Here is a 13,482-nt window from a genome sequence, read left to right as displayed (position 1 = left end):
AGTGTTTGAAACCCAATCCTCGTGGAAACGATCTCGTACTCTGGTACACTTTATTACTTAACGACCGGTGCATTTGTCGAGTCGCAACATTTATCAACCAATCTAATGAATGCACATATAGTTTTTTTTAAGGTATTTTATTTTGAGTTTAACTCAAATATATTGTAATTTTAACCTTTTTTCTCATTATTGTTATCAAATAACCAAAGTAATTGAATTATCATAAGAATTGTTCATAAAGATTAACTCTTTAAAACAGATGTATTGATGTGTCAACGAATCATGGTATGAAAAATCTTCACACAAGTCAAATTTAAACTCATACTCATTTATATTTATATATATATATATATATATATATATATATATATATATTTCCAAGATATCCTCTAGCGGACAATCGAATATTAATTCTTTCGAGACGGGAAATCATATTAAATGGGTAAACCTCTCCCAACAAAATCTTTTCCATACTCATTTATCTTTTACTTTTATCTAAGCTATGATTTGTTCTACTTATACTATCGTCAATTTTATCACATTGCTTTAATATTCTGTATTTAATTTACTAATTTTTTTTAAGAGATATACAAAGATTTGGGTAAGAAAAAAATTGATAAACTTGTAAAGGACGATGCTTCAACATCAACCCTAACAGACTTAAGTCAAGACCTTAATTAGGCAATTCTAATGAAATTTGAAGTTCCTTGGACATCTTGCCCCCCCCCCCCCCCCCCCCCCCCCCCCCCCCCCCGCGTTCCCCACTCAGGCCACTCTGTAGGAATCGCATATGAATTTTATCGAGGAACTGAAATCAGAATAATAAAAAAAAAGTAAACATCTTTTTTGGTCCCTGTTAATATCTACGAAATTCTTTTTAGTCCCTGACAATAAAAAAAGATCAAATTGATCCCTAACAGTATGGAAAAAGGGTCACGTTAGTGACAGAGGAGTTGACATAAGGACTAATGTGGCCATTTTTTAATAATTTTAGGGACCAATTTGGTCCTTTTTTATTGCCAGGGACTAAAAAGGATTTCGTAAATATTGTCAAGGATCAAAAATGGTGTTTACTCAAAAAAGAAATTCATCCAAAAAAAAATAAAATAAAAGAAATTAATATTTAGAAAATTTAAAAAAAAATCAATTCATGTTTTAAATAATTACAATGATTTAATTATATATATATATGCTTTAAAAAGTACTTTTTAACAAAACGCACGTTACGATATCTTATTTGGTGGTCCAAGACCACTATGGTCCCTCCAAAAAATAAAAAGATGAAGAGGATTGAAAGAGAAATTATTAAAAAAAAAAGAGATTTAAAAGTCACATAATTTTCCAAAAAAGATAAAGGACCATCAATAGTTATTGTGCTCCCGGTGCACAATAAAAAATTCCCACACGTTACATACCCAAACCAGTACACGTCCCACGCCATCTTCATTTATGAGAAACCAAATGTCAGCCTCATTTCCCATAATTTCTTTTTTTTTTTTGATATCCTGGTTGGGGAAAAAACCCCAAACAAGCTAAGAACAAGAAATGCAACTAGTACTATTAATACCTCCTAAATTTGTTAAATACAATAAAAAAATACCAGGACGAGGAGACGAAAAAGAACAAAAGTCCTCAAGTTCCTGATTAGCCAAAGGTAAATTTGATAGCCAATCTGCACAACAATTACTCTCTCTATATGTATGCTTTATCTTTACTGACCATTCCATGTTCATCCAAGCCCGTATACGAGACACCATATAGTACTCACAAGCTGGCTCACCTGATTTAGTGAGCCAAGTGACTGTTGTTGCCGAATCATTTTCTATAATCACTTTATAATAGTTTTCTTTTAGAATAATGTTATGCATAAGATATTACTTTATATTTATATATTTTATATTACCTGATTATAGTTAACTTTTTTTATCATTTTATGAATATTCTTTCATTGTGCTCTCTACTTAAATGAAAGATCAAAAAGTTTAGTGATATGTTGCAAATATTTTTCTTTTTTACAGCAATGATAAAACTTGAAAAAAAAATTAAATGTTCTGAGAATAAGAAAAAATTCTCTGCATTATTAAATGATATTTTTTATTATAAAATATAATTATTTCGAATAATTTGTTGATAAAAAATATCTTAAAAATGATTATTAAGTGTTTTTAGTTACACAGTTTTTTTGTATGGCATATAATCAGAAATAAAAATAATATTTATTAATTTTATTTAATTAACTTTATTAATTACTTCAACAAAAAATATAACATATATTTTAAATATTTAAGATCTTAAATTCTTTTTTTTATTTAGATATTTTTTATTTCTCGAATCGTATTCTAACGACACACTTAAATTTTTATTTCATTTAATATTATTCATTTTCAATTCTTTAACTTTAACTTTTTTTAATTTCATTCCATAACTAAAGTTTTGGATCCCTTGAGGGGATTAATCTTTTTATTATTATTATTCGTAAACAGAGGGGATTAATCTTTACCTATTGGCTGGCGATACTTGAGCTCAATGTTATTAAAATTAGCTCGGCGATTGACCCGGTCAAGGTACTGGATTACTGAGTCACTGGTTTAGTCAGTGAGTCACTGGTTCAATCAGTGCGTCACTGGTTCAACCAATGACATGACTCGGCAATTATATTTAATTCTATAATTTATATTAAAAAATTATAAACATACTCAAAAATCTTAAAAAATGATAAAAATTCCAAATATTTTAATATAAAAAATAGTAAATCACACATTGTTATCTAATAAATGATCAAATAAAAATATAATGATCGTGATACGAGTCTTCAAGTTCATTTAACGATATCTCTAACTATAAATCAAATCAAAATTTTCTGCATAGTACATAATTGAGATAATATTAATATTGTAGGCTATGATGCACCGACACCGACACGAGACATGAGACACGACACGTCGACACGTTAATTCTAAAAAATGTCATATTTCGACATGTTAAGACACGTTTTGATATTAAATAATATTTTTAATATATATAATATAATTTATATATAATGCATAAAACAGTCCACAATAAGTCATGTAACCAATCAAATATTTAGTTCCATAACATAAATATCAAGCAAAAGTAATTTTTCATACCTTGTTAATTTTTTATGTCAAATTCTATAACCGAAAAAAGTTGACTTATAAATTAATTTTTCATTTTTAATTAACAAAAAAAATTTAGACCTTAAAAAAAAAATGTGTGGAATGCGTGCCAAGCGTTGACTACGCCTCGTAAAACGTTGATCGCGTGTCGGAGCATTGACTGCGTGTCCCAAAATTTTGAGTGCGTGTCGAACGCGTGCCGGAGCATGTCAATGTCCGACACATGTCGGACATGCAATTTTTTTTTGAAATCGCCTTTTCGTGCATTCTAGGTTGTAGGTACATAACCTATGTAAGTCAATAAACAAAAAATATTCAAATATGTCCATTATGATATGTTTTGTGAATTTATTTTAGGACCGGGCCAGGTCATCAATTTTCACGAAAATCTATCGGGTCACACCGGTTCTGATATATGGACGATCTGTTGTTTCAACTAAACTGATTATATGACCGATTGATTAATTTTTGGATCGACCCGACTGGATCGGTCCGATTTTATTAACATTGCTTGAGCTATACTCAAAAAAAAAAAAATGGGAACATAAAATCTCTAAATAAAACTTTGGTTCGTCATATGGAAGAGTGGCCATTTTGCCACACTTGGCAAAAAAAATTACCAGACTGCCACGTCAACAGTAAATTTTTCCAAAATGTCACGCTGCACCCTTAGCCGTCGTTGAAGAAGTTTGAAAATATAACTAATTCACATTATCTTATCTTAACTCTTAATTATTTTCAGACTTCTTCAATGACTGCTAAGAGTGCAGCATGACATTTTGACAAAATTTACTGTTAGCATAGCAGTCTGATAATTTTTTTTTGCCAAATGTGACAAAAATGATCACTCTTTCTCGTCATACTACCTGTACGATAAGACCTTACGTGGCACCAAACCAAAGTTAAAATATATTAATGAGAAGGGAATAAGGGACAAAGAAAAAGAAGATATTTTCTCCCTCTCATTTTCTATTAACAAAAAGTTGCTTTGTTGGAGATGGGAAACAGAGAAAGCGGAAGTGACGTTTGGGGTTTGGTACTTCCGGCGAGACGTGAACCTTAATCTCACGTAATCTCCTTGCTATTAGTATTATAGGTCAGTGTATTATAATAATTTCACTATCTACAAGCAGATAAATATAAATATATCGATGCCCGTGGCAAGTTTAACTTCAATTAATTAATTGAATACAATACCATTTTTGTCGTTTTATGTTACATCATCGGGGGTGCTACTTTCCATTTTTGCATTGGATTCTAGGTGTAGAATTGTTTTTTGTGCACTGTTTAGCGCATTTAAAAAATAATCAAAGTTTATTAGGGTATAATTAGAGTTTAGGTAGGTTTAGTATTAATTATTTAGAAAAGTTATAAATTGAGTTAATCTAGGTTAATGTTAAAGATCATCTTATAATACTTGCAAGCTGTCTTACCAATATTGCTAGTGGCGAAAAAATAAGTCTTAAGTAGTAACAATAAAGCAATGTTGTGTAAGTAAGCGCATAATTGCTAAATATACCAATACCACTATACGATCGAACCAGTAAAGAAGTTTTGTACTGTTTTAATTTTTTTATTAAACACTCGTTAATCGGAAGATCATTTATAAATGGGATAATAAATTCTACTGTTGCTGAATTTTTTTTTCAATTCCAGTAGAAAGAACAAATTGTGGGTCCCAATATTTTTAAAACAAAAAAAAATAAAGATTCAAATTTCTGCCTCACAACACGAGGCAATATTTTTTTTTGTAACAAGAGAAAATCATTCCCTTTATAAATATCATCTTAAAATCATTGCCCTTTATTTAGTGGGGTTGGATATGTGTTCGATTTCCGTTGATTATTTCTGTAGAGTCATATATTCATTATATTATATAATTATAAATATGATGTAATGAAAGTAAATAATTAGTTCACTTCCATTGTTTCATTTATATATTAACATTTTCTAAGTAATACTCAAATTGTAGTTAAGAAAATGTTTCTATTTAATATAAATTTTAATTTCGTATCTAAATGTATATAATTATCCAAATACATTAATCTATATTGCATGTCATTAATTATCCACGACCCAATAACATCTGAGAAATATTGGTCCAGCTAGGCTTTTTAAACACTGTCTGAAATCCTTTTCCTGCGGTAGCCAAGGTAATCAAAATATATCTATAATTAAATCCGTATTGTTTATCAAAAAAAAAAAAAAAATCCGTATTGAAAAGTTTTATATCAAGTATAATATAAAATATTAGATAGTCTCTATAATATATCTTAAATCCTAAGTATATTGTTACAAGGATTATCGTGAGACCGATTCTTAAAAATGTGGTTTATTTATTATTTCATCCAATCTCTTCTTCATGTATCCTGAGATCTTTTTTTTTAATGCAGAGGGAATTAATAAAAAACTACAATCTACATGAGCGAGGGCTACTAATGCCCATAGAATCTCTAGCAATTAAGTGTCTACAACTTACTAGAGGTTCCACAAAAAAATGAACGTCCCAATTATCAAATTAATGGAAAAGGGAAGCTAGTCAATCTGTTATCATATTTTTTTCTCTATATGTATGTGACACCAACAAAATTGGGATTCAGTTGATGATGGGACGAAGGGGCGGTTATCTTGGCAGCCTTGATTGATTAGATTAACAGCCACTAAAGAGTCTCCCTCTATCTAGACATCACAAAAATCTGCCCTTTTTGCTTGTTCAACCCCTTCCAAGAAATCTCTGAATTCTGCCATTAAGGAGTTTCCATGACCCAATTACCCACAAAATCCCAGAATCCACTTCCCGGCATCATCCCTTATAACTCCTCTGAAGCTAGAGCTCGTCCCTGCAGTGTGGTGCTTGATCCATCCATGACCTGGGAGCTGCCAGCAAATCTATTGTGTTAGTACATAGGTATCCTAGAGACAATCTGAGAGTCAGATGGACCCATATACGTCTTTATTTGTTATGAATAAATTTAATCAATAAAAGCATTCTTTATCTTGTTTCATATTGCATGTCTCAAATATTGAATATGAGTAACTGGATAAAGCTCTTGGAATGGAACAGGTGTCACATTGAGGATTTGTGATAGGGATCACGATCATGAAGGCTCAATGACACCACACGCCCATTGCCATAAATATGTTCCTAGTCTAGAGATACCGATAATGGGCATTGGTGATCTCGGGTAAGACTAGCACGACTCAGTTACTTGCATCTCCTACATGGAGATGCAATGTAGAGTCCTCATGAACTACAGACATGGAGATGTCTTAGCTGACTCGTGGGTGGACCTATTGGAGATTAGCTCGCACTGAACTGACCCACAAAGAGACACTACAAGAAAATCTCACAGATAGTATCAATAGGTAATATCTCTTATTATTTGGGTGTGTATTTCCTTAGACTTGACGTTGTCATATAGACCTGTGCTCTGGAAGGTTTGCTTTGATTGTATAGCTTGTTTGCCTGAAACATGGAGACTCGTAGGTATACTCTTGGGCATGCCATAAGGACTTAAGGCTAGTGGGACAAGCTAAAGGAATTCGTTAATCTCTGTGAGAGATTAGATTATCCGTAGATCGGTGAAACCAGGATGATATTTACGGGACTTAAAAATTTATGCACAGTAAAGGAGTCATGAGATGGCCCGCTCTTTAGAGTCGGTAAATGAAGATTTCCTGTTTTGGCAAAAGCTAATCCTAGATCGCAGGGGTTGATACGTTTTCCTTGACCTAGGTCAATGGGATGGATAACCGAGACGAAAGGATAATTCACACGGTAACCAAATAGGTATAACAGGTTGAAATTTGAATTTAAATAAAATTAATTTAAATTCTAATTTTGAATTTCGAATTTGAAATTTGAATTTAAATATAGTCATTAAATTAGATTTATTGAAGATGGAGAAAATAAAAGAAACCAATCAATTAGATTGATTGGAAACAAATCAATTGGACTGATTGACCAAAATTAAGGAAACCAATTTAATTAAATTAATTGGATGAAATTAGCGAAACAAATCAATTGGATTAATTGACCAAAATTAAGGAAACCAATTAATTAAATTAATTGGTTGAAATTGGAGAAACAAATCAATTGGATTGATTGACCAAAATTAAGAAAACCAATTAATTAAATTAATTGGCTGAAATTTGGGAAACCAATCAATTGAATTGATTGCATAAAATTAAGGAAACCAATTAATTAAATTAATTGGCTGAAATTGGGGAAACCAATCAATTGAATTGATTGGATAAAATTAAGGAAATTACCCAATAAGATTGAGATTTGATGAGGGCGCTGATTTGACCTAGTCTTAAGTTAATAACTAATAAGTCACCACATCTATATATAGCCCCTCTTCTTTTTTAGTTTTGCATGTTTTCTTCTCTAATTTTCTCCACTGAAATCTTAGCCAACACACACATCAGTGTGACGGCTATCTATTTCTTGGAATAACCAAAGGCACCACCCAATCTCTATTCTTCTCTTGAGTCTAGCAATCTCAATTGAAGGATATTGGGCATTCGAAGAAGTGTTCTTCTCTTACAAGATAACAAGGTGGTGTGAATTTCCATCGGAGGACTTATGTTCTTCAAATCTGAAGAATTGATCAAGAACGCATCTGATCAGGAATAGTTATCCGAATAAAGGTATCAACTTAAAACCCCTAACATGTCTATTGCATGATTCATGGGTTGAACATGATTGAGGGTGGGCAAAGATTGCTTCTTCTGCACAAAATATTTTAATTTTTCCCTCTTTTATATTCATGGCCTAGATAAGGCTACTTTCATATTGCACCATCATAAGAGAGTGCATGATACTGCTGGAGCATAGAAGGTTTTGAGCAGTTAGTATGTTATTTACATGGTTCTTAACTGCCAATATGATCTCCCCCACATTTGTATTCTTCTCCTCAAAGACCATAGCGTTCCTCATCTTCCAAATGTGCCAACAAGTAACCCCAAAGATGAGGTACCAATTTGAAAATTGGTCTGCCCTCGCATGTTGCCTGAGATTTTTGTTCAACCATTCTTGGAATGTTTGGTTGAAAAAGGGATGATGCAACGACCACTAACATAGTTTCGTCGAAATTTCTTTGCTCCAGCCATAGTCTCTTAGTAAGTGGATGCAAGTTTCTTCATGCAAATGGCATATGGGGAAAAGTGCTGAGTTTGTAAGGTTACGGGCCATTCTTCTTGCATTTGTGAGGAGAAGTTCACTTTTGGCTTGCCAAAGACACATTTTGATATAATTTGGGCCATTCCACCTTCAAATGGTATCCCAGTTCCTATTTAAGTTAACTTGACTTTCGGCTGTGAGAAGATCATAGTGTTGGGAAATTCGTTCCCTCAAACTCCAATGTCAAGCCGGTCCAGGGGAAGCCCGTGGCGGGGAACCACCACCAATGAGCTAAGGCTACACCAACCGTAGCAAGTGGATCCGACACCATGTCTCAACCCAAAACCTTAAGGCATTGGGTTCATGGGTCCTTTCACTTATATACTCTTCACTTAGCTCATTACCAACTAATGTGGGACTCATCACACTTGAATATCTCAACAATTTCCCCCTCAAGTGTGAAACCCACCATTGGTATGCTCCCCCTCAACCGAGTACCTGAAGCGCAAAGTACTCGACCCGCCTCCTAGTCAATCACTAGGCTAGCTCGAGGCCAATCCGGCTCTGATACCACTGTTGGGAAATTCGTTCCCTCAAACTCCAATGTCAAGCGGGTCCAGGGGAAGCCCGTGGCGGGGAACCACCACCAATGAGCTAAGGCTACACCAACCGTAGCAAGTGGATCCGACACCATGTCTCAACCCAAAACCTTAAGGCATTGGGTTCATGGGTCCTTTCACTTATATACTCTTCACTTAGCTCATTACCAACCAATGTGGGACTCATCACACTTGAATATCTCAACACATAGGTAGGCCTTATGCTGAATATATAGTCATTTGAAAGGTTCTAGATAAATATGTCACCTCCATTAAGATCAGATGGAGGGATGACATTTGCGATCTTATCATAAGATTTCCTAGAGAGTAAATTTCTGATACAGCTCCAATCCTAGCGACCCTCTGGTGTGACAAACTTGTTCACTGACCAGGTCTGCATGTCCGAGGGAATCTCCATATTGGTTTAAGAAACCAAAGGTTCAGGATGTGGAACACATTTGTCGTGCTAGAAATTGGAGTTGCTGCCATTTCCCACATGTATTCGGAAGCCATCAAGGATTGGTTGCCACACCTTGAGGATTCATTTCCAGAGGGGGGGAGCTTTTTTGGTTTGTGGGAGCTTTGGTATCATCTCATCTCCCACACACTACTTGCTTTTTAAAATTCTCACCCATAGGGCATCTCGTTGAGTAATAAGCCTGTGTCCCAACTTCATGATAGAAGCTTGATTAAGCTGTTTCACATGTTTAAAACCAAGCCCTCCATTATTCTTGCTTCTACAAACTTTATCCTAAGAAATGTCGTGAATCCTCTTTTTCTCTTGAGTTGAGCCCCAAACAAAATTCATGATTCTTCTTTCGACTTCATCACAAATTCTGGGTGGGAGAATACAAGTTTGCATAGCATAGGAAGGTATGCTACAAGAACCAATTTGGCTTGTATTATGCGACCAACCATGGATAGCGTTGACTTTTCCAATTCATGAGTCTATCGTCAATTCTCTGGAGAATAAAGTTGAACTTTGCTGGGGAAAATCTCTCATGGATAAAGGGGATACCAAAGCTGGGCTAATCTTTCAATGCAAAGTACAAAGAGGTATGAGGATAAAGGATCACCTTGCCGAATGCCTCTAAATATCCTAAATTCCCTCATTTGGCAACCATTGCAGAGAAAGTTTAGGATGCAAATGATACACATATGAAATTCTTTGAAAATAACAAGTTTGAATTGAATTTACCATATTGAATCTCAGTGCTTTAGAGAAATTAAAAGGGTTATGATCATTTCGATTTGCCATCTTACCAATTTTAAAAGGTATTACCATATAAGCAAGGTATATTATATTAAAAAAATATAATTTTTTAATATTTATGAAGATTTTTTTTTGGGGATCAAAGGTAAGAGGGGAGATAGTTCAACCTGAACTGATTCTTTTCTTAAACTAAACTGAACTAGTTTAAATTGGTCTCGTTCAAAGAACTGATCTGTTTTATTTAATCAAAACGAATTTTATTTTTCTTGAACCGATTCATAACATATTTGTAATTCAAAACTGTTCGGTCTTAGAGAACCGTAGATATATATACAGTATGGTATGTGCTAAGAGATATCTTGATTGACTTATAGCCAATACTCCAATCACTCCGCACAAGCAATAGGCTTATAGCCAAGACGTTAATGTGTGCACAGTGTTGACAGCAATAGTAAAGTAGATTAAAAGTGTGTGCCTGGGGTTACCTCTTTAGCCTTTTATTTATAGAGGTTACCTCTTGAACTTGGGCCGTCAAGATCTCCCAATTGATATATGATTCAACCTTTAACTTGTCGAGATAAGGGTTTTATCCCTTTATCCTTGTTATCTTCTGTTGTTGAGATGTTGATAAGATGTATAATAATCCCTCAAGGGAGATACAGTTAAGATATGGATCTATCCATAGCAAAAACCAATTTATAATTTATAATCTGTTTTGAACCAGTTTAGATATGCAAACTAGCTTGGAAGTGGTTTTGAATCGATTCGAGCTGATTTTCTAAATCAGTTCTTTTGTTTCAATTTAATTTGTAAACTGGTTTATAAAATATAATTCTCAAAACAGGTTAAAAAAATAATGTTTGATTCAATTAAATTATTTTACACAATCCAATTAAAGGAAATAAACATGCAGGTAGGGGTGTGCAAAAAAACTGTTTCACTTGGTCTGCTCTTGATTTGACCTTGACCTGACCCATAAATACCTATTTTTTTTAACTGGTTTTAAATACTGACCTACTTTTATTTGGGTCAATTTTCGACCTGACTTGTTTTAATAATGACCTATTGACCCAAAACTTGACCCATACCCATTATGTGAAAAAAGAAAGAAAAGAAAAATCACAATTACGTTAAAAGAAAAGTTTTAACGTAAAACAATTACGTCAAAATTTTATACGGAAAATATTTCCATCAAAATTTTTCGCCAAATATTTTGACGAAAAAAATTTTCATCAAAATTTGTGACTAAAAGCATTTCTGTAAAAAAAATTTATGGAAAGAATTTTTTGTCAAAATTTTTTACGAAATATAAATTTCGTCAAAATATTTCACAAAAAAACATATTCATAAAAAATTTCGACGAAACACATTTCCATCGAAATTTTTTGACAGAAAAAATTTCATCAAAATTCTTTACAGAATTCAAGTTTCGGCGAAAGTTTTCGACGGAAACATTTTTGTTAAATTTTTTGACAAAAATAAATTTTCGACGAAATTTTTAGCGAACACATTTCCTTCGAAAATTTTCGACTAAATATTTTCTTCAAGTTTTTTGATAAAAAACATTTCCATCAAAATCTTCAACGGAACACATTTCTGTTAAAAATTTTCGTAAAAATATTTCGATAAAAAATTTTGATGGAAAAAATATCTGTCAAAATTATTTAGAAAATCTAAATTTCGTCGAAAGTTTCGAATGAAACATTTTCCTCAAAACAATTTTCGTCGAATTTTTCGTCAGAACAAATTTTCATCGAAATTTTGAACGGAAAACATTCCATCAAAATATTTGACAGAATTCTTTTTTCGTTAAAAACATTTGATGGAGGAAATCATTTTCGTCAAAACTTTTGACGGAAACTAAATTTCGGCGAAAATTTCGATAGAAAATTTATTTTTGTAAAAATTTTCATTAGAGAAAAAATTCTGTCGCTTTTCGACAAAAAGTATTCCGACGAAAAAATAATTTTGTGACGAAATTTTCATCGTTTGCAAAGTAGAAATTTCATCGAAAATATGATCTTTTTTAGTATTGTTAAAATTAGTGATTTGTCATCTTAAGATGGAAAGAACGTTCTCTCATCTTTACTTTTCATTATTTTTTACTAATTTTGCTTCACATGTGCTGGGGCTTAAAATTACATTCCTTTATTTATTTAACAAATATCAAATTTATTATAAAATTTATATATTTTAAAACAAATAAATAATTAAATTACATGAGTTTAAAAAATAAATCAATAACTATAAAAAAATCAAATTAAAAACATGTATCGAAACCAAGTCAAAAACGGATCAGATCAAATTTGACCCACTTCAGAAACCAAGTCAGGTCAGATCTGATCTGGTTCTGAACTAGTTCAAAAAATTCAAACCAAGTCATATCTGTCTTGGATCAAATTAAAGCGGGTCTGATCAAAATATCTGACCTATAAAAATCAAGTTGGATCGAGTCGGCACAAAAACCTTATCCGATCCGACCCATACACACCCCTAGCAGGCATGATGAAAAAAAAAATACTATATCCTCACTCTTATCCAAAATATGATTTACAAATCTATCCACATCAGTACTGTCTTCACGATAAGTATAAAAAACCTCAGCTCCCACTCTTTAGACATCCAGGCCCAAATGCGAATAAGCAAATGAGACTCTCAATCTTTAAATGCGTGAAGACTTAATCTCTAATATAGTATAAAAATAAAATCACTTTATTAAGCTTTAAATTAAAAAAAAAAATTATGTAAAAGAGTTTAAGGAAGTTTCCTACACCCTTTATAAGTAGTTAGCTTAGCTATGAAGTGCGCCCAAAAGATAAAGCATTATATTTAAAATATTAATTAACTGAAACCAATCAAATAAAAGGTTATAACTTTCTAGCAACAGTAAGCATTTATATAGTGCAAAACTGGCTAGCAAGCCGTTTATGTCGAGTTTTCGTGTTAGGTGTATTAGACATATAAATGGAGCTTAATAAATTTTTAAAAGAAATCTCACAACTAGCGTAAGCCTCCACCACCTACTTAAATTGTGATTATATACAAATCTTCACATTTTTTTTATTAAAGTAATTTTTGTGTGAATCTCTGCCTACTCCTCTAAAACCCGAAACGCATGTCCCCGTTATGCTAAACCAAAAGTCTTAGAATAGCGTATTTTTATTACCATTTTGTTATTAAGAAAACACGACAAATTTATTTTTTAAAGGGTATATCAGTATAAGTCATTACATATAATAGTCCCGGCCACAATATTTTTCAAAAACAAACTTTCTCTAAAAAAAAAGCTAGTCCAAAGTTTGATCAACTCAAAAGGACGCCTGGAAACATATATAAACTATATTATAGCAGATTCGAAAGTCCAATCAAAACTATATGATTGAAGTCCTGATTAATGCTTAATTGTAA

This window comes from Gastrolobium bilobum, unplaced genomic scaffold (assembly GCF_033153095.1).
Source record: "Gastrolobium bilobum isolate Gb01-03AN ecotype WA unplaced genomic scaffold, APGP_CSIRO_Gbil_v1 utg8260, whole genome shotgun sequence".
In the NCBI taxonomy this organism is placed as follows: Eukaryota; Viridiplantae; Streptophyta; class Magnoliopsida; order Fabales; family Fabaceae; genus Gastrolobium; species Gastrolobium bilobum.
Note: the sequence above shows the minus strand (reverse complement) of the source record.